We start from the raw sequence: 24,385 nt of genomic DNA, 5'->3' as shown, positions 1-24,385 counted from the left end.
TACCTCTACTCTAACCGGTTTAGGCATCACAGTAGCAGGTAAATTCAACTTAGCACAAAAGTCTAATGACATAAAAGACTTATTCGCACCACAATCAAACAATACACGAGCATGTATTGAGTTGATTAAAAACATACCGGTGATCACATCGTCAGTTTTAGTAGCCTTCTCAACTGACATCTGAAAAGCTCTGGCCTCTGCTGTGGGAGGGTTCTTCCTCTTCTGCCCACTCGAGGCAGTAGACCCTCAAACTGATGATGAACGCGCACCTGACCCTACCCCGGAACTCACGCTCTTGGACGGACAACTAATAGCACGATGCCCTGGTTGATGACAACTCCAACACACATTTCCTGGAAACGAACACCTTTGGGACTCATGTCCTACTGCACCACATCTCAAACACCTTCTGGTAGCCTCTGAGCATTGACCACTGTGAGTAGACTTACAAGTGTAGCACTAATTCCCTCTACCTGATCCAGACCCTGAACCACTCTGTCGACTCTTACTTTTCTGTCTAAACCCAAATGATTTCTTTGACTTACCACTGGATTGACCACCCGTTTGACCACTCGGAGTCATCACACTCCCTGTCATCATTCCTCTTGTCGCTTTCAAATCACTTTCCACCATTCTGGCTATAACAAAGGCCTGAGACAAACTAGTCGCCATCCTTACTGACATTCTATATTCTGGCAAGATCACATTAACAAAATGTTGAATCCTTGATGTTTCATCTGGTACCCACTGAGATACAAATCTCAACTTATCCATAAACTGACCAATCACATCATCAATGGACATATGAGGTGTCATTCTCATTTCTAAATACTCAGTCTTCAATCGGTTAAGATCAAACGAGGAACAATACTGTTCACCAACTTTCCATTGAAATTGTTCCCAAGTAATATGCTTAACATTCTCCTTTGGAATACTTGATGTCAACGCATTCCACCTAACCATAGCTCTACCCTTTAGCAATCTACAAGCATACGTAACCCGCAACTCTGGTTCACATTGACAGGCTTCCAAAGCCCTTTCAACCTCCATCAACCAATTCATAGTTTCTGTCGGGTCAGAACTTCCTGAATATTTTGGGGGTTTACAATCTAAGAATTGTTTGTAAGTACATTTCTTATGGGGTTGAACAAAGGGTTGTTGGAACATCTGCATTTGGTATGGGTTCATTAACATTGGATTTTGAAAAGGGAAAGTATTTTGTGGTGGCATGTAGTACTGTTGAGGTGGTTGATTTTGCAATGGATATTGGAATTGAGTCTGGTTCATGTTGGGTACGGTTTGAGATTGTGCTGTCGGAAATCCAGGTGGCGTATCATCATTTCCCGCAGGATTTACCAACTCAAGCTCAATAATTTTATCCTGAGCTTTTTTCAGTTTACTTTCTAACTCATGAATATAACTCTGTTGATCATCATCATTGGACTCAACACCCTCGTCTGGTGCTCTGTATGTTCCGGGTTTTGTCGGGCCGGTAGCGTTTGCATCTCTGTTAGCCATACCTGTGCTACAAAACAACTCACACAAAAGCTTAGTGGATAACGGGTTAGCTTGATGATGTAGCGTGAGGGTACGAAATAGTATTATTTTTACTAGGAAATACTACAAAATATGACACAAGTTTTATTAATTTACGGATGGGATATACCTAAACTTTGCTACAACACTATAGGCAGTGTACCTAATCGTAGAGTAGTGTAGTTTTTAGTAAGTCCGGTTCGTTCCACAGGGAGCTAGTGATTACGTACTATATTTTTATAAAACTATATTTATGTAAATATATATATATATATATATATAAGTAGTAATATTATTATAAAAGGGGGGGTTTTTACCGTTTAATGACCGGTTTGTCGATTTTATATTTTTAAGCGTAAAGATAAATGACAATAATTAAAGTGCGTAAAATAAATAAATGACGATAAATAAAATAACAATAAATAAAATTGCGATAGAATATGAAATAAAAGGATTATGCTTATTTAAACTTCCGTAATCATGATGTTTGACGTTTTGATTTTAATTAATTGTTACTCGGGTTAATTGTCCTTTGTCATGGTTTATTTGATACCTATCTGGTTTTTATCCATAATAGTCCATCGATCATAAATATAAAGTGCGAGTGTCCTCGTCAAATTACCCTTATACCCGAAGTCAAATATTCCAACTAATTAAGGATTTAAACTGTGACGCAGTTATCACTTCTGTCAACATATACACCAGTTATCACTGTATGTAATCTACCCCTGTTTTGATTAGATATGAATATTAATTTACCCACTTGATCAGTTTGAATAATCAATTACCCAACCCGAATAATTAATTAAATGATTATAATAGATTCCATATGAACGTCACTAAATAGGACAACCATAATCATTATTAATTATTAGGATAATTAATTTGAAGATAGGTTCGACAGACTCCAATGAGTTGTCACTCAATTAGACAATACCCCCCATCTATTAATAGTCAATAGTCCAATTTCCACAAGTGTCGGTCTTTTGCCCAAACCTTAATTATGGTACAAAGCCCAATTACCCAATTTTAGTAATTAGCCCAACATCATGATTACTTCGTTTTAAATAAGCATAATAATAACTTAGCTACGAGACATTAATATAAAAAAGTTGAACATAACTTACAATGATTAAAAATAGCGTAGCGTTACACGGACAGAATTTCGACTTACACACTCAAACGATCTCTATCATAAATCTTATTATTATCATAATTTAAAATTAAAATTAAGATTATTGTTATATCTTATTAAGTTAACATTATGATAGAGATATAGAATATAGATATTGATAATAGATAGATGGATCGATATATAGATTTAGGATAGAAAAATGTATATTTCAATTGATCGTTACATTGCCTTTTATAGGCGAAATTAGAAATTGAATTTTCATTTACGACCCCTGAACTATGCTCAATTAACAACTTTTTATTATTTAATATTATTCTTATTATGAATTATTTAAATATTATATTTTATTCTTGTGCATAGTTGACTCGTAATTTTTACACCGTTGCGTCGAGCGTTGAGAGTTGGTTCATGTCCTGGTTCCGGATTTTCGAACGTCCTTTCGTACAATTTTATATCGTGTACTTTGCGTTTTGTAACTTGTACTCTTGTCATTTTTAGACGTTCTTCATCAATAATTTGAACCTTTTTGATTGTATCTTGTACTTTTGAGCTTTTTGGACCTTTTTGTCTTCAAATCTTCGTTTTCGCCTTTTGTCTTCGCACTTATTAAATATAAACGAATATTATTTGAAAATGGAACAATTGCAACTAAAATCTTATCTTTCTTGGGGGATTTTGCTATGAAATATATGTTCCTTTTTAGCCTTATCAATATCCCCACACTTGAGCGTTGCTTGTCCTCAAGCAATACAGTCTTGAAATAATATAATACATCACACGAATCACTTCTTTATTCTTCACACTTTGTATATCAGTGATTTTGATAGAGCGGTATAAACAATGATATTAACAATAGAACCATGGTTAAAGGTGGGTGTGTCATCCACAGTTGCCTCGGGTTTAGGTCAACGACACTTGCAATCAAATAGCCGATTTACTTTCGGTTTCCAAAGCAAAGTGCACATTTGAAAGGCGGTTTACAGTCCCACATGACTATAAAAATTTAGATCCTTTAGGAAATAGGATCTTTATGAAAACATTTGATCTTTTGAAAATTCAATCTAGCTTTTACCCTAGATAAGTTTTCTGATTTGATCCACCATTGGTGTTGCAAAATATATTTGTGGATCAATATTTTGGCTAAAAACATTTAGGTTCGTGTAATCCACTGCTATCCCGGTATCGGAAAGCACACATCCAGTTTACTTGTTCCGTATATTACCTTTCGGCAAACTACCGTCCGGTTGTAAAGGAAAGCGATGAACAAGAAACTGTTAAGGCAATGTCCCGTGACATGCAGATGATTATGGTCTTTTAACGTGTCGGATACTAGAACTATCCTTGGTAGGAGCGATAGTAAAGATCATCCTATGATTTTTCGGTCTGGCACAAGGTCCTGTCTCCGACCATGCTATGCAACCACCGTTCTTACGGTTGACACCCGATTTGGTTCAGGTGACCTAATGAATTCCAGGTGAATTCCTAGGATTTTACGTTCAATGGTAATGAACGCATTGAAAATGGGTTTTCAGAAAACAAATCGGTTTGTATTTTTGATCAAAATATTTTCTCGTTCAAGCTCGAGTTTAGATATCATTGAATTCCATGAGTTTGAATTCTCAATCTTTAAGGTCAATCTCAAGGATTGAGTAATATCAGTCTTAAAAGCTGATTTTTAATCTTTAAGGAGATTATCCTTTCTGGGGATCTGATTCATTAGTCTTATCAAGCTAATTTGCACGGTGCCTCCCCATTGTACGAGATAAATCCTTCTCATGGTTAGGATAAATCTGACCACTTGGCGACCCTGTTTGATGCTGAGGTCCGTGGATTTCCTGCTAATTTTAGAGATGACTTTTCTAGATTTTTCGTCAACCTACAGCTGGTCTGGACGACAACTTCTTGACCTAAATCAAGAAGCGCGTTTCTTTTTCGGAAGACTTTACTTCCTTTTAATGATGGAATTGATTCATCGTGTAGATCCATCTTTCTTTCAAATGTATTACAGTAAACCGGGTAAAACTGATTAGTATCGTCCAAAGCAAAAGTACCTGCAATAATCTTGTACAAAAATATGTGATATATGTTTTAAATTGAATAACTTGGTACATTCTTCCCACACTTAGTTTCTTTCTTTGCCTTTTTATTCTCCTTTATTCCATTTTAAATGAATTCAAGCATTTTAGGTTGTTTCTCAATTTATGTCCTTTCCGAGGTAACGATAATTTCGGTATTATCACCTAGTTTTCACCGTTCATAAATATGTATAAACATGATTTTGACTTCATTTAATTGAAAAATTTTCAAATTTTCACAAAATTTGGCAAATAAACCAAGTATAAACCTGAGAGAATTTATAACCCTTCCCCACACTTAAGATCATGCAATGCCCTCATTTGCATGAAATCAGACTATAATTTAAATTCATGAGGGTGATTAGCGTAGAAAAGTGATTAAAAATACCGAGTTTGTAATTACAAAGCTCGTTGAATGATAGATGGCGCCTCATCGTTCATTCCTTCATTTGTTATATCATATTTGTTGTTTTGCGTCTTGTCGTCAAAATTAGTACCTTTTGCTGAACTTTAATGACAGTCTTTGAAAGTGCGTTGTTTTACCCTGTTTTGTACATAACATAAAATACAAACATATATACATATTTTTGAAGTTTGGTATATAACCCCACGTTCAAAAATTTATAAAACATAGTATTTTTTGACATACGTTAAATCAATAAAATTAAAAATAATGATAACAAAATTTTTTGTCCCGCCCTCGGGTAAAGCAATTTCGGTTCAACGACCTAATCTTCAACTCACGACGAATTTTAGAAATCATTTTTTCAACTTAATGAATTAAAGTAAATTTTGTTTTTAAAAACTTAAATTAAAATGCATATTAATTTCATAAAAAACCTACAAAACAAAAATTCAGAATGGAGGGAGAAAACTAGTTCTTTAGTGTCTGCTAGCGGAAAAGACCAATCGGATTCCATTCTCGGAACTACACGAGAACAGAACAAATAACTTTAGACAGCATTATCTTTTTAGAACATTCGAATCTCCCCACACTTAGGTAGCTGTGGTGTTGAAATTGTGATTAACTTCATCGTTAATTTCTCTTGGTCCATAATCAACTTGCATATCCGTGACTTTTTCTTTAAGCCATTGGTCGGATTCCTGTGTAATATCCACAATTTCAACTAGTTTCTCCTTTTCTTTAGGTGATAGATTGGATACTAACCGGTTACATAACTTAAAGTTCCCCTTGGTTTTAGCATCGCGAATCCGTTTAATAAGTTTCTTCATTGAACTATTAATAACGGGATCATTTAATTTCGTATCAACAACGGGGTTCTTTGTTATCATGTCATCATTAGGTGTTACTTCATTTTCCCCACACTTAGGCATTTCATTATTGCTAAGTATTACCGTTGGAGTTGGTAAAACAACATGGTTCTTACCAATCGTTTTTGCTGGTTCAACAGTTTTGGTTGGTGGAGATTTAGTCTTTCGAATCATAAAGGTGATCGATTTGTCACCACTACTAAGTGTCATTCTACCATTTCCTACATCAAATAACGCCTTGGTGGACGCTAAGAATGGTCGACCTAAAATTAGAGGAATGTTTGGGTCCTCTTCTATGTTAATGACAATGAATTCGACTAGAAAGGTTAAATTGCCTACTTGAACGGGTAGGTTGTCAACAATTCCAACTGGGTGTTTAATGGTTTGATCAAAGAGTCGAACACTCATATCCGTTGGACTTAACTTACCTACTCCTAATCTCTTATATAATGAAAGAGGCATAACACTTACACTTGCACCTAAATCTGCTAGTGCATCATACATGACACAATCACTAAGTAGACAAGGAACAATAAATTCACCCGGATCACCTATCCTAGGAGGAGGTTTTGGTGTAACTGTCTTCACCGGGTTTACTTCTACGGCTTTTGTTTCTTGTACTTTCTTATTCTTTTTCTTCTTCTTTCCAGAGGTATCACAAACTTTATTACCTATTACTTGCTCATACTCAACTCCTTTTCTTGGAAACGGGATGGGTGGTCTGTATGGTGCCACCACTGGCTTTACATACTCGGGTGGTGGTGGTGGTGTAACTTCTTCATTGTTACTTACATCTAAAACCTTCCCATCTTCTGGTGCTGGTTTTTCAGAATTCTTTGAAATCATATTAACATTCTCATTCCGAGGATTTACTTCAGTATTACTCGGTAGCTTTCCTTGTTCCCTCTCACTCATCATGCTAGCAAGAGTACCTACGTGTTTTTCTAGATTCAAAATGGAAGCTTGTTGAGTTCTTAATGACTGATCAAACCTCTCGTTCGTTTGGGTTTGAGATGTAATGAATTGTGTTTGAGATTCAATCAGCTTTGCCATCATTTCTTCTAGATTTGGCTTTTTCTCTTCGGGTTGTTGTGGTGGTTTATACAAGCTAGGTCTTTGTTGATTGAAAGTGTTGTTTTGAGTTGGTTGGTTATTCGGACCTTGTTGGTTATACCAGTTATTTTCAGGTCCTTTTGGATTGTAAAGAATGTTTTGATTTCGATTTAAGTTTAGCTTTGGCGGTTGATAATTATTTTGATAATTATTTCCAGGCCTTTGGTTCATATAGGAAACATTCTCTCGTTGTTCCAATGTTGGTTCAATGTGACAATCTTTCAATAAGTGTGGTCCACCGCATAGCTCACAACTGATTCGTATTGCGTGAATATCTTTATTCATCTTTTCCATTCGTCTTTCGAAAGCATCTATTTTTGCTGAAACGGAATCAAAGTCATGGCTAGAATCGGCTCTAGCCACTTTAGATGAACGAAAAATATCTTTTTCTTGGTGCCACTCATGCGAGTGGGAGGCTGTGTTATCAATAATTTTGTAAGCTTCAGTTGCGGTTTTCTTCATAATGGAACCACCAGCTGTTATGTCGATGTCTTTTCGTGTAGCAACGTTGACACCTTGGTAGAATATTTGTACTATTTGGTAAGTGTCTAAACCGTGTTGAGGACATCCTCTCAACATCCTTCCGAATCTTGTCCACGCCTCATATAATGTTTCATTTGGCTTTTGCGCGAACGTAACAATTTCTCCTTGAAGTCTCACGGCTTTAGATGCCGGAAAGAATTGTTTAAGAAATTTTTCAACTAAATCATCCCATGTAGTAATCGCCCCTTCAGGTAACGATTCTAACCAATCTTTGGCTTCTCCCTTTAAAGTCCAGGGAAATAACATGAGATAAATTTGTTCGTCTTCCACTTCTCGGATTTTGAATAGTGTACAGATCCTATTAAACGTACGAAGATGTTCGTTTGGGTCTTCTTTTGGCGTACCACTATATTGGCACTGATTAGTTACCATATGTAGAATTTGTCCTTTGATTTCATAATCTGGAGCATTAACTTCTGGCTTAATAATGGCGTGACCTTGGCCCGTGCGTTTAGCTCTCATTCGATCTTCCATACTTAGAGGTTCCGTTACTTCCATAATTGAATTCGTTGAATCGGTATCACTAGATGATTCTGATTTAATGGTTCGTTCCTCAACAATCTCTGTTTGAATGATTGGTGGCTCCGGAGGAAAGTTTAGTGGTTCAGGATCTACGAACCGTTCCTGAATATTCTCTGGATTCTCAATTGTGAGGTTGGGTTCAAAAAATGGATTATCGGAAATTTGAACTGAAGTACTTGGTCGACTGGATGACGATTCTAAAGAAAAATCAACGGCGGTTATATTTGCTAAATGTCTTGATCTAGTTACAGGTGGTGAACGTACAAAAGGTGGTGAACGTCTTGCTCGGTGCATTCACTGAATATCCTATTAGTTTTTAAAAGGAAAGAAAAATTATAATAAGTTATCCAATCAATAGACTTTTCTGATTTTGCCCACGTTTCGAATAGCCAAAAGATGCAGCAGAGGGGCAGGATTCGTTTGGTCTCAATATAATTGAGTACTGTTTGGCTCCAATAACCCGGTCCACGTACAAATCCAACTATTACTACGAACCAGAAAATTTTGATGTCTATCAATTTAACCACTTAAAATAAATTTTCGTAATTTTAAGAAATTTAGATAAGAAGTAGAATAAAAATCTTATCCTAAAACTAGAATAGCGAGAAATAAGAGAGAAAAAGATTGCGCGTCGAAAAGTGTCGAAAAATAAAAAAATCGAAAAATAGGCGTCGAAAAATAAAAATAAGAAAGTAGTGCGAAATACGGCGTCGTAAAATTCTAAAGCACCTAAAACTTAGTCTAAGGAATATGCACTTAAGGGATTTTACGGCAAAGCCTAAAAATTCTAGAAGTAAAAATAATTATGGCAAAACTAAACTTAATACTAAAAGTTGCGAATATAGTCTAAAAATCTAAAGGTAATAAAACTAAAAAAAAAAATTTTTTTATAGACAAAATCTTAAAAATATATTTTTTTTATAATTTTTTTTTTTTTACGTTTTTTTTTTTTTTACGTTTTTTTTTTTTTTTTACGTTTTTTTTTTTTTTTACGTTTTTTTTTTTTTTTTTTTTTACGTTTTTTTTTTTTTTATATTTTTGCAAATATAAATTAAAAATATAGCGTTTTAATGCTCCCCGGCAGCGGCGCCAAAAACTTGATGATGTAGCGTGAGGGTACGAAATAGTATTATTTTTACTAGGAAATACTACAAAATATGACACAAGTTTTATTAATTTACGGATGGGATATACCTAAACTTTGCTACAACACTATAGGCAGTGTACCTAATCGTAGAGTAGTGTAGTTTTTAGTAAGTCCGGTTCGTTCCACAGGGAGCTAGTGATTACGTACTATATTTTTATAAAACTATATTTATGTAAATATATATATATATATATATATATATATATATATATATATATATATATATATATATATATATATATATATATATATATATATATATATAAGTAGTAATATTATTATAAAAGGGGGGGTTTTTACCGTTTAATGACCGGTTTGTCGATTTTATATTTTTAAGCGTAAAGATAAATGACAATAATTAAAGTGCGTAAAATAAATAAATGACGATAAATAAAATAACAATAAATAAAATTGCGATAGAATATGAAATAAAAGGATTATGCTTATTTAAACTTCCGTAATCATGATGTTTGACGTTTTGATTTTAATTAATTGTTACTCGGGTTAATTGTCCTTTGTCATGGTTTATTTGATACCTATCTGGTTTTTATCCATAATAGTCCATCGGTCATAAATATAAAGTGCGAGTGTCCTCGTCAAATTACCCTTATACCCGAAGTCAAATATTCCAACTAATTAAGGATTTAAACTGTGACGCAGTTATCACTTCTGTCAACAATTACACCAGTTATCACTGTATGTAATCTACCCCTGTTTTGATTAGATATGAATATTAATTTACCCACTTGATCAGTTTGAATAATCAATTACCCAACCCGAATAATTAATTAAATGATTATAATAGATTCCATATGAACGTCACTAAATAGGACAACCATAATCATTATTAATTATTAGGATAATTAATTTGAAGATAGGTTCGACAGACTCCAATGAGTTGTCACTCAATTAGACAATACCCCCCATCTATTAATAGTCAATAGTCTAATTTCTACAAGTGTCGGTCTTTTGCCCAAACCTTAATTATGGTACAAAGCCCAATTACCCAATTTTAGTAATTAGCCCAACATCATGATTACTTCGTTTTAAATAAGCATAATAATAACTTAGCTACGAGACATTAATATAAAAAGGTTGAACATAACTTACAATGATTAAAAATAGCGTAGCGTTACACGGACAGAATTTCGACTTACACACTCAAACGATCTCTATCATAAATCTTATTATTATCATAATTTAAAATTAAAATTAAGATTATTGTTATATCTTATTAAGTTAACATTATGATAGAGATATAGAATATAGATATTGATAATAGATAGATGGATCGATATATAGATTTAGGATAGAAAAATGTATATTTCAATTGATCGTTACATAGCCTTTTATAGGCGAAATTAGAAATTGAATTTTCATTTACGACCCCTGAACTATGCTCAATTAACAACTTTTTATTATTTAATATTATTCTTATTATGAATTATTTAAATATTATATTTTATTCTTGTGCATAGTTGACTCGTAATTTTTACACCGTTGCGTCGAGCGTTGAGAGTTGGTTCATGTCCTGGTTCCGGATTTTCGAACGTCCTTTCGTACAATTTTATATCGTGTACTTTGCGTTTTGTAACTTGTACTCTTGTCATTTTTAGACGTTCTTCATCAATAATTTGAACCTTTTTGATTGTATCTTGTACTTTTGAGCTTTTTGGACCTTTTTATCTTCAAATCTTCGTTTTCGCCTTTTGTCTTCGCACTTATTAAATATAAACGAATATTACTTGAAAATGGAACAATTGCAACTAAAATCTTATCTTTCTTGGGGGATTTTGCTATGAAATATATGTTCCTTTTTAGCCTTATCATAGCTCAACACAACTAACGTACACGTATCCCTGCATTCACTTAACTCCACCCAAGGACATGTTTGACTCCACTCAAGGTTTGAGAACAAGATACACGCATGTACTTGCTGTCAAACCTATGCTCTGATACCAACTTGTAGCACCGGCCAATGTTTCTTTTTTTATAACACAGCGAAAGTCTTATTTAGTAAAACCACAACATTAATTACATTAGTATAAAACCACTAAATTACGTTTACTTTATCAAACGGTGTTACGTTATTACAGACACGGTTACAAAAGTCCACATCAGAGTTGCAAGTCAAACATGTCTTCTACATCATGTTCCGATCCCAGTAGCAGTAGCTAAACCTGCAGGGGGAGGAATGTGGGGGATTAGTGCATCGCTAAGTGAATGGAATCTATCTATAGATTAAGCTTAAGCAATCCATCATACAACAGTCAACTAACACGCTTACAACTATCAAGCATACAAACAACGACAATATGAGGATCGGCAGCTTGCACAGGCACACGACCTAGTTGATCGGACTAGGATCTACCGATAATCCTTCCTACCAGTCTCTGCATAACTATCCAAACGCAACACATGCGTTCTTCTATGCTATACTAACAGACTGTAGGACTTGGACTCAACCTCCCTTGGAATGGTTGACCTCACACGGACTTCAACCGCCCTAGGAATGGTTGAAAGTCCCCAACCGCCCTAGGCATGGCTGATGTCAAACACATTGCACATATACAACATATATAGATCATATAGCATGCAATTATCCACCTAGCATGACAATCACTACACTACACAAGGTAATCAGAGTAATCCTCAGTAGCATGATTTGCTACTTAAACTCTATCCGAAGATAGACCCACTCACCAATTACCAGCAACTGAAGATTCTCAGAGGTCTAATCTTTTTGAGTCTTCTCTTTCTCTTTTCCACCTGAGAATAGACATAATCAAGTCAGTAATCATGTCTTGATATCATTCTAACAACAAGACAATAGTACCAATATATAAACACTTGAACACTTAATCAACCTGACCTGTCAACCGTACGAGTGACACTCATCCGCATGTCTGAGAAACCTCAACCGTAAGGTTGACACGTCACTCGTACATTTGGTCCTTGGCCAAATATCCAATTAGACAACAGTAGATCCATACGGTTGACCACAACAGTAACATATGACTCATATGATTCACATCTCAACCGTACGATCTAACTAGCAAATACAATAGTTCAAGTAACTACTCACTCGTGCGGTTCATCATGCGGTTGACCGCCTCAACCGTACGAGTGAAAGCTCGCTCGTGCGAGTGAAGGCTTAATCATGCGAATGACAAGGAACATCAATATCAACATGTAATGACATTTTCCAACCTATATTTATCATATATTCATTCATTCATAAGCCTATATCAAGAATTTAACCCATAATAACAGATTAACGCATGCACACTAGACACACACGCTAATACCTCTATTTCTGACCCCAAATACATTTTGATATAGCTTCTAAAGAGTTTACCATTGGAAAGTATTTTTCATTACGATTTCAACGATACTCGATTCATCAAAAACGGAGTTACGGTTTGAAAGTTATGACCAAAACAATTTCCACAAATCTGACCCTGTGCTCACATGCGTGGCTGAGGCCTCACTCGTGCGAGTGAGTCCTCACACGTGTGGTTGACCCTCAAAAGTGTGGTCACTCGTGCGAGTGACCTATCACTCGTGTGGGAGCTGAAGAACAGCTCCAGCACGCTGTTTTTCGCGTTTTTGACCCAAAAACTCGATTTTTGCAAGTTCTAACACCAAAACTACCTGGAAAACATCATATAAACTATATAACAACTATTTCTAACATCAATTAAGCATAACAAACACAAAACATGAAGATTCAAGCTCATATTCATCAAAAACCCATTTTACACCCAAAACCCAATTTCTATTAATTAACATACGAATTCAAGCACACAAACCTGGATAATTGCATACAAAGATGATATAATTCAGTTCTTTAAGCCTCTTGATTCAATTTCTTACTTAGATTAAATTAGGGTTTGTGAAGGTGTAGAGTTTAGGTACGTTCTTATTTCTCAATTTAGGAAAAATGGACAAGAAGTGTCCAGATTACTCCTTAAGTGGGTATTAAAACCCATACCCCATAACACACGGGTATTTATCAGTTATCTAATATCTTTCGTACTTAATTTGACAACCCTAACAAAGTCCAAATTCAACAAACGAACCATTTATATGACCCTTGTCACAAACTGGTCTTAACCACATATTCAATTAATAATAAACATATTATTAAAAAAAAACATATTTTAAACACAAATATAAACCTAAGGGCAATTAAGTAATATTACTTCTAACCCCGGTTTCAGTCTGTTACAGTTATTATAAATGTATCTCATTGAAACTGGTGCATTGGGTGGCATTTCTATTTTTTTAAGAACATTTTTTAATAATATTCTTCGATTCATTGGTTTTATAGGTGCAACAGGTAATTTTAGCTTAATTCTAAAACAATCTAGGGGTAAATACGTGGGAATGTAAATTATTTATATATTTAACCGAAAACCGAATTCAAAACCGAATTCAAAATATTTATATATTTAATTTGTATATTTATGTTTTAGGGCCTGTTTACTTGTGACTTATTAGACTTAATGGCTTGAAAGGATTATTCGGTCACCGGTTGTTTACTTTGAACTTAATTTTCAAACTTATCTTGCTGAGAAGATTCCTGGTTAATTCAGAAAAAGGGTGTTGTCTCCATCTGACCAATTTACTTCCACATCTAGCCTTCACTCCTCAAATAAATAAATAAAAAAACGTTGTTGAGATAAAAATCAAAAAAATTAGAAAATGGGATGTTATCGTTCCTGCACTGCATTACAATCCCAAACTTATCTTCATGACTACCAACGCTTTATGCTCTGTCCTTTGTGTTCATCGGCATCAAGACGAAAGAAGGAAAATAATGATAGCTCTTGAAGGAAATCAATATCATCAATCTGTTTTCATCACCATATGCTCCTACACTGTTGATGGTGTTTTAGATCTAAATGATTTTGATAGTAGATCCACATAATCGACTATCAAAATTGAAGTACCGATCTCAATTGAAGAAAATCATCGTTGATTATATATTTAAAAAAACAGTTTACGGAATTTTAAAGATGTATTAAAATTATTTTGATAATAGGTACGAGTGTATAAGGAATGAAGTTTCCAGAATTTTTAAGGTGTATTAAAATAAATATGAAGTAAATCTATGGATAATTCGAGAAGTTTATTGAATTTTCAATATAAATTGATGCATATTACTATAAATAAATATTTTCCATTATTTTTATTCTTTGAGAAGTTTTCTTAAATTTATTTGATTTGTAAATAGGTATATGTATATTAAAATATAAGTAAGATAAATAAGGGATAAAATTGTCATTTAAATCATTCAGATATTTTATTAAGTTGTAAAAGTAAACATCATTTTATTATTATGAGATTATTCCATGTTGCCATCTACATCCATATGTCTATCCATATGGATAAAGTGACTTAATCAAGAAAAAGTAAACAGACCCTTAATGTCATTATAATTTGGGATCCAATCAATAAACTATGTTCTCACCCATATGACGATTTAGTACCTTATATTATAACTATGTTACTCAAATTATTGTGTTCTTTTTCTTAATAACAGAAACAGTAAACGTCATAATTAAGCTGTAAATATTAATAATTCATCGAATTCTTAATAATTTAATAGTACACCATTGTTTTAGGATATAAATAACGAAGAAATCAGTAACGCCACAATTAAACTAACATCGTTCTCAGTTTTTCCTTAATATTCGGTTTTAACCGAAAACCGAACCGAATCCGAATTCGAATTCGGTTTTCGGTTCGGTTTTCGGTTTTGCTCAAAAAAAATTAAAACCGAATACACCGAACCGAATAAACCGAACAAACCGAAAACTGAACCGATGAACACTCCTAGGAATGTTGTTAATATACTCAAAAGAACCCCCACAACATATATGAACAACAAATTTATCTTCATTAACACAATTCATAAATACTTAAGTTATTGTAAAAATGCTTAAAAATGTACATTAAGCTGCCAATAATCACTGAAATTCTTTTGGAATGAGTTGTTATGAAATGATGAATTACAAGTTCCAGGGTCATTCTTTGATCAAAATTTTATCCATAAAAATCTAGAAAATCTTATCCTAAAAATCTATCCTAATAAGATAAGGACGCAAGGACGCAAGATAACTTGCGTGCTTGCGCTGGTGGGTACGCAAGCTTCCTTGCGCCTTGCGAGGGCATTTTGTAAATTTTTTTTGGGGCTCTGATTCAAGGGGTGAAAATATTTGGGCATTTTGGTGATAAACCCTTATTAAAACCTAGCTTCTTTAAAACCTAGGTGCTTCTCATTCTAAAAAAATACAGCAATCTACCATCACTTTATTCTACAAAACTCAAAAAAAAAAAAAAAAAAAAAAAAAAAAAAAAAAAAAAACTCAAGAAAAACGGTTTTCAAGATTCCGAGTGGTCAAATGAATGGTAACGCTTCAAAATTTTTGCGTTAGTCAATTGACTAACGCTATTTGCCGTCAAAAATTGAAGCCGGGTTGCATCCATCAGCGGCGTCAAATTATAGCCACCTGGCTTCCAGCTCACTGACGTCTCACAAGTAACGTCGGGTTAACACCGGTCTCAGTGGCGGATCTAGGATTCGTAGTCACTGGTGTTACTCTTAAAAGCCCAAACGTTTTTACTAGACGACTCCTGTTTTTTATGACCCGAACGAGATAAGAAAATTTGCCCTTTAAACTTTCTTAACAGGTCAACCGATTTTTTAGTTTAAAATCTATTTAAGCTACATAATTCATGTCCATATTGTACTTATTGTTATCATTATTGTTATATATAGGTCAATTATATCGTATTCATAAGCTTTTATTTAACAACTTCCATAAAAATATTACATTCATATAAGGTGACATTCATTTTAATTATGTGTACTATTTAAAAGTAACTTTTTTTTTTTTAGTATAACTTGTACTGATATATTATATGTGTAATTTTTGAACTTCTTTGAATCGTGAATGCTTGCATATGTTGTATGATTAATGCCTGGATGATGAAATGATTACAATTAGTTGTATGATTTATCAGTAAGTTAGTTTGGAGCTTTTGTTAGATTAAAGTAAATGAAATAGTGGTGGAAATCACGTGTTGCACCAAAGATACGAGTAAAGAGTATAGTTTGTCATTTACTAGGTACCTAGCGTGTACCTTCAATTATAATGTATAGGGGTTAAGATGTTAAAGTATCAAATTTAGGGGACCTTAGTTGTATTATAATGCAATAGGAAGATAATGAAAAGAAACCGGTCGAAAAATATCTTCATTTTGTGAAAGCTGCAAATAAATTTTTAAACTTTTTTCTCCGTTGGTCCTTCAATTATACACGAAATTGCAATTCGAGTCCCTCAATTTTTTTTTGGATTTTCGAGTCGTTAAAATTGCAAAATTTTGCAATCCGAGTCCCTCCGTCTAACTTCCGTCTAAATTGGCCGTTAACCTTTGACATGTGCCATGCATGTGAGGGTAAAATAGTCTTTTTACTCTTTATTCATTAAAAACAAGGGACCACCGGCGCAAAATATCTAATAATTATATATTTTTAATTTATAAATTTATAAATTAAAAATGACCAGATATGGAATCGCATGGCGTCCACTATCAGAGATGTGGCAAAAGAGACCTTAGGAGTGGCTATAGGGACATCGAGAGCCCATAAGAGTAGAAGAGAGTCGTGGTGGCTTAGTGACGATGTCCAATCGAAAGTCGCGTTAAAGCAGACGAGGTTTAGGGAGCTCATTACTCTTGGAGAAGGGACACCTGAAGAGAGAACTAGGGTAGAAGAAAGATATAAAGAAGCTAAAAGAGAAGCTAAGAAGGCCGTAGCAATTGCAAAAGACAAAGCATATGAAGACTTGTATAGAAAACTAGACTCTAAAGAGGGAGCTAATGACATATATAGGATAGCCAAAGCTAGGGAGCGAGGAAGGAGGGACTTAGGTAACATCAAATATATCAAGGATGTAGCAGGGCAAAGTATAGTGAGAGAAGACCTTATTAGAAAAAGATGGGAAGAATATTTTGCATCCCTTTTCGGTAGGGGAAGACCAGAGCGGAACGGTGAACCCCACGAGGTTCAGGAGTTTCAAAACAACTGTTTCTGCACGAGGATTAATCAGGAGGAAGTTAGATTGGCCCTATGAAAGATGGGGAGAAACAAAGCAGTAGGACCAGACCAAATTCCGATTGAGGCGTGGAAGTGCCTAGGAGGTGACGGGGTTAGATGGTTGACAAACCTTTCCAACACGACGTTTAGAAGCGCAAATATGCCTATGAAATGGAGACTCAATGAGGTTATTCCCATTTACAAGAACAAGGGAGATGCGCAATTATGTAGTAACTATAGAGGCATAAAGTTACTCAGTCATACTATGAAGCTTTGGGAAAGAGTGATCGAGACGAGGCTCAGACGCGAGACAAAGGTTTCAGAGAACCAATTCGGCTTCATGCCAGGACGCTCGTCGATGGAAGCGATTCACATAGTTAGAAGCCTTATGGAGAAGTATAGGGAAAAGCAAAAGAACCTACACATGGCGTTCTTAGACTTGGAAAAAGCTTATGACTGTGTCCCGCGTGAGCTGATTTGGAAGACTCTTAATGCTAGGGGAGTCCCAAGTAGATATATAAGATCTATTAGAGATGTGTACGAGGGGGTGAACACTCGTGTATGTACGACGGTAGGAAACACAGAGTTTTTCCCGGTAGAGGTTGGTTTACATCAGGGATCTGCCCTTAGCCCTTATCTTTTCGCTTTGATCCTAGACGAGTTGACTCATAGGATACAAGACAACATCCCATGGTGCCTGATTTTCGCCGACAATATTGTATTAGTTTCGGATTTTCAGGATGAGCTTAACAGGAGGCTAGAGCAATGGAGGATCGCCTTAGAATCAAATGGCCTACGGATTAGCAGACTTAAATCGGAGTACCTTAGATGCGATTTCAAGGGGGGCGAAGAGGAACACGATGATATAGTGGATATCAGAATTGGGGATCAGATTCTACCCCCGCAAGAGTCCTTTAGATATTTAGGCTCGATGCTTCACATTTCGGGAAGGATAGATGAGGATGTGACGCATCGTATACGAGTAGGATGGTTGAAGTGGAGGGCTGCGAAAGGGGTGTTGTGCGACAAGAAGGTCCCACTTAAACTGAAAGGTAAATTCTTTAAGGTGGCAATTAGACCAGCCATGTTGTACGGATCAGAGTGTTGGCCAATGACGAAGGCCCAAGAGAGGAGGATGGAGGTGGCAGAAATGAGGATGCTTAGATGGACGTATGGTAAGACCATGCTAGATATGATACCAAATGGAGTTTTTAGGGAGAAATTGGAAGTTGGGAACATCATCAACAAACTTATGGAAGGACGACTTAGATGGTTTGGGCATGTTAGGAGGCGCCCACTTTTAGCCCCAGTTAGGAGAGTCGAGACCCTCGCCGTTGGCGGCGTAAGGAGAAGGGGTAGACCTAGACGTAGGATGGAGGATAGATTGAAGCTTGACATGAAAGAGCTCCTACTGACGGAGGACATGACTTCTGATAGGAGCCTGTGGAGGAGTAGAATTAGAATTATTGAGTAGGTTTTTTTTTTTTCATTGTGTTAGTTACTTTTATTATACAACTACATATATAACTATAACCAGATATTCAATAACCACACTATTTATACCCCTCTACATGGTTTATATGCCTTTGTATCTATGTATATGTTTTTAGGCTATATATATGTACCGATGTATATGTTTGTATCTATATATATATGTATCTATGTATCTAAGTGCATGTATTGGTGTATGTAGGTTTGTCTGTCTTGTATCTGTACCTAGGTATATATATCTACGAATGTATCTATATGTATTTATGTTTAAGCATGAGTTTTTTTTTTTTTTCATGCTTTCGTGTGGTATATATATATATATCGATGTGTGTGTCTGTGTGGGTGCGTATATATATATATATATATATATATATGTATATGTATATGTATATGTATATATTTTGTTTGTCTGTATGTCTACCTGAAATTAAATGCTTATGTGCACTATTTTATTCATGCTCTTTGCCCTACTGTTGTGCATTACTGCTATATGTGTCCCCTTTATGGTTACTGTGTATGGTTGCTTCTTGCTAGGCGCTCATTACTCGTACAGGTACGTATCATTTGCCCTCTCTATTTCGTTCTTATGAGCTCTTCGGGCCGGAGGTCCTTTAGGAAGCAATCTCTTTTGCGCTAGAGTAGAGGGAGGGACGACCTTATCTAGGCGCGGGTTCTATACCCGCGGGTGGAGTAGTGACTTCCTTCTAATCTAGGGTACGAGGAATGATTGTCTACACTCACCTCCCCCATACCCCACTTTCGTTGGATTGGGTATTGTTGTTATTGTTGTTGTTATAATTATAAATTAAAAATATATAATTATTGTTGTAAATTTAGTAGTAAAATATGGATGGTAATTAGTCAAATATGGATAGTAAAATTTGTACTATATATATGTGGATAATGAACACACATATACACACCATTTTCTTACATATAAGAAATATACTCTCTCTCTCTTCCATTACTACTCTCTCATATTTAAGGATTGTATAGGCTTAGGTCAAAATTAGTTATAAGCCTACTGAATTATAACACGTTATCAGCACGAAGAGCTTAGTGTAATCAAAGGATATCTCAAACGATCACGAATCACTAATCAAGGTATGCAATTATTAAGGTTTTTCAGACTCGGACATATCAAATTTTGGACTACTAACATTTTGGACTACTAATTTTTATTAAGTTCTTAGTGCATTTGTATTGTTCTTATTATATGGTTGGCTCTGCCACCTAAATTATATATGGTCGACACTGTCGCCTAACTATCATTTATGTTTACTAACTTTTATTAACTTCACTAACATTTATATTTATGTTATTTAAGTTATATATGGCCGGTTATACCGCCTGAATTATATTTTCTGTAATCTAACTCTTATTAACTTCACTAACATTTATATTTATGTTATTTAAGTTATATATGGCCGGTTATACCGCCTGAATTATATTTTCTGTAATCTAACTCTTATTAACTTCACTAACATTTATATTTATGTTAATAAGACCTCATGATTGTACGCAACATGTCATTTGACAACACGGTACTTTATGTACGCAACACGTCATTTGACAACACGGTACCATGGGTCGAGATTAATTCCGATCAATACGAATACGACGGGATCTTTATATGTTATCTAACATTTATGATTACTTATGCAATTAATCATTATTTATTTCATGCATACTAATGTTTAATTTTAAAAGTTAAAATAAAAAAGTAGTTTGTATTTTTATTAAAAGTAAATCTTAAAAGTTAAAATAAGAAAAAGTAGTTTGTACTTTTATTAAAAGTAAATCTTAAAAGTTAAAATACAAAAAGTAGTTTGTATTTTTTATTAAAAGTAAATCTTAAAAGTTAAAATAAGAAAAAGTAGTTTGTATTTTTATTAAAAATATATCTTAAAAGTTAAAGTAAGAAAAAAAAGGGGATGGTAAAATGGAATAGTTTTTTGTCAAAAATGAAGTATTGAAAATGAAGTGGTCTCCTTCTATAACTAAAAAAAATATATACTTTTATCAAATGAATTTTTTTGTGGCCGACAATTTCAAACACGAGTCCGTGTTTAGTTTATCAAGAATATCTCTTGCTTTGGTGAAAGGTCACGATCACGATATCAGGTGTTGTGAAAGAATTAAAAAATTGGTCAAGTGGCCTTTTAAAAACTAGAAAAAAATTTAAACAAAAAGTTTTTTTTATATATTTATAATTTACGGGTAACGTAAAAAAAATGAAGTTTTTTAAAAAAAAAAAAAAAACAAAGAAAGTGTTTAAATGAGTTTTACAGAAAGGGGGAAAGCAAAGTAAAAAAAAAACTTTTTTCCAAACAAAGGTAAATGAAAGTAGGACTTAATACAAGAAAAAAGTAAACATCTCCTAGACATGATAAAATCTATCAATGATAAGTATTAGACTTGATGAGCTAAATGTGACAAAAATGTTTCAACATGTCTTATGTTAATTTTCTAAAATAAGTTATTATTATTCCGAGTTTAACACATATACATATGTTAATTAAAAACAACCTTTTTGTTCTTATGTAGTGTTGGGTTGCAATTTTGGTTGTATGCCATAATTCCATCCAGTAGAGTGACAATAGAAAACTTTTGATGATAATCAATAAAAATTTTTTTTCCAAACTTGTCAAATGTTTTGTTAAAAACGTGACCGTTGAAAAAAGGAGGTTGAATAATAAAACTTAAAAAACAAATTATTTTTTTTAAGAGTGTGCATCAAAATGGCCCGTTTAATAATGGGGAGTAAAAATATAGTCAAATTGTTTCAACGAACAAGGGTTCAATTGGATGTCTCTTAAAAAAAAATTCCGCGGGTACGGGTGATGGATCCAATGGATCCGCATCCACAACCCGCGGGTGCTATCCCTAATTGTAACAAGTACAAATCAACTAAAAGTCTAAAAAATAAATGCTCTTATAGGGACCAAATGTTCACAATAATTGCCTAAGCTAGATATGAAACAAATAGTTCATAAAAAAAAAAAAAAAGGTCGTTGTGCGTTTTCGGGATGATAGCCGAAATACACTTACAAAAGTAGGTCAGCCGTCAATTCTTTATGGCCATATCAACGTAGATCAATAAAATCATTTATGGTTTTGATAAAAGATTAATTAAAAATTAATTTTTTTGGGTCTTGGATTCTCGGTAACAAAAGCAAAGGTTGTTTTTGGTTGCCACAACAAACAAGACAGAGGTTGTTGACTTTTGTTGTTAAACATGGCACAAGTGAACAATAACAATAGATTATTGTTTTTGAAAAGAATAATGATGCGTTAATTTTATTGTATAAAATAAAATTAAAGAAAATGGTTTTCATTGATGACTATGAACAAACGCAAACAAAGTGTTTGTGGTATTTGGTGATTAAAAAAAAAAGTGCATCTAAAGCTTCTACTGAAAATAATATGCATCTAAAGCTTCTACTGAAAATTAATGTGCAAGGTACAACGTATAACTATATGGTCAAATTCATTTGAGCCTTCGGAGTCACAAGTATATGATGTATATATATATTACTCAATTAACAAAATAGTAAATCTAAATTAATTCATATGAATAGTAAAACGAAATTAATTAATTTACTATTCACATAAAAAAGCGCATATGATAAAAAGCGCATCGCATATGATAAGCGCATATGATAAAAAGCGAATATGATGAAAAGCACAACGCATATGATGAAAATCGCATATGATTAAAAGCGCATATGGTGAAAAACACAGCGCATATGATTAAAAGCGTATATGGTGAAAAGGATATATGATAAAAAAAAAACACATATGGTGATTTATAAAAAAAAAAAAAAAACACATATGGTGATTAATGGAAAGCACATATGGTGATTAATGAAAAGTATATTGTGAAAAAGAATCACAAATGTTTCTTGAAAGAATTCAAGGTAAGAGATATGAACCAATTCATCCATCATGTGAACCATTTTGATATTTCATGGTTCTAATAGACGCATCTAGCGGATGGTCTCATATTTGTATGTTATCAAGCCGTAATATGGCATTTGCAAAGTTTCTTGCACAAATTATTAAATTGAGAACACATTATTCTGATTACACCATTAAAAGAATGAGACTTGATAATGCTGGTGAGTTAACATCTCAAGCATTTAATGATCATTATATATCTACAGGGATTGTTGTTGAACATCCAGTTGCTCATGTGCATACACAAAATTGGTTTAGCTGAATCAATAGATAAACGCTTACAGCTAATAACTAGACAATTGATAATGAGTACAAATCTCTCAATATTTATATGTGGACATGTAAATTTACATGCTGCGACATTAATTCGCATTATACCATGTGGAAGTCGTAAATATTTTCACTTAATACTTGATTTTGGCCAAGAGCCAAATATTTTCTACCTTAAAACATTGGTTGTGCAGTGTATGTTGCAATTGTATCACCACAACACAATAAAATGGTTCTTCAAAGAAAGATGATAATATATTTTGGATATAAAACATCTTCAATCATAAGATATATTGAACCCATGATGGGTGATGTTTTTACAGCACGTTTTGCTGATTGTCATTTTAATAAAACATTGTTCCCTAGATTAGGGGGAGAAATAAAAATAAAAAATAAAATGATGCTTCATGATGCGAACATCAATTAAGGTATATTGAACTCGCACAAAAGAATGTGAAACGAAAGTTCAAAAATAATGCATATGCAAGAACTTGCAAATTAATTACTTTATGCATTTACAGATATAAAAAAGTGACTAAATCATATACCAGCGATAAATGCTCTAGCTCGAACTGAAATTCCAAAAGCTGGCAATAATGTCACTGTTGAGTCTTTGCCACGCATCAAACGTGGAAGATCAATTGGTTCCGAAGATAAAAATCCTCGAAAAAGAAAATCAGCTGATAATGAGGTAAGAGAAAGTGTTCAAGAAGAACCACAAATCAATATTCCTTCTGCAGAGGATATTGATAAATGTAAATATTAAAATTGCGATAAATTATGCAATATTATGGAACCGAAATGAAACTAAAATCTCTATGAGATATTTTCATATAATGTTACAATGACATCATGAATAAAGATGATGATCTGGAACTAAAATCTGTCATTGAATATACAAAATGGACATGATTGATCTCAATGGAAAGGAGCAATAAGAGCTGAATTAGAATCGCTCGATAAAAGAAAAGTTTTCGGATCAATCGTTATCACTTTTAAAGATGTGAAACGTATGGGATACAAATGAATTTTTATCCGAAAAGAAATGTGCAAATGAAGTTACAAGGCAAAACTAGACTTGTAACTCAATATTTCCCACAAAGACCAGAAATGAATTAGGAGGAAAAATTATCCTCCTGTAATGGATACAATTACTTATTAGATACTTAATCAACCTGGTAGTTATTTAAATGCATCTCATGAATGTTGTTACT

Source organism: Rutidosis leptorrhynchoides, chromosome 8 (assembly GCF_046630445.1).
Source record: "Rutidosis leptorrhynchoides isolate AG116_Rl617_1_P2 chromosome 8, CSIRO_AGI_Rlap_v1, whole genome shotgun sequence".
NCBI classification, from domain to species: Eukaryota; Viridiplantae; Streptophyta; class Magnoliopsida; order Asterales; family Asteraceae; genus Rutidosis; species Rutidosis leptorrhynchoides.
The sequence above is the reverse complement of the archived record's forward strand: the minus strand, read 5'-3'. Positions refer to the sequence as shown.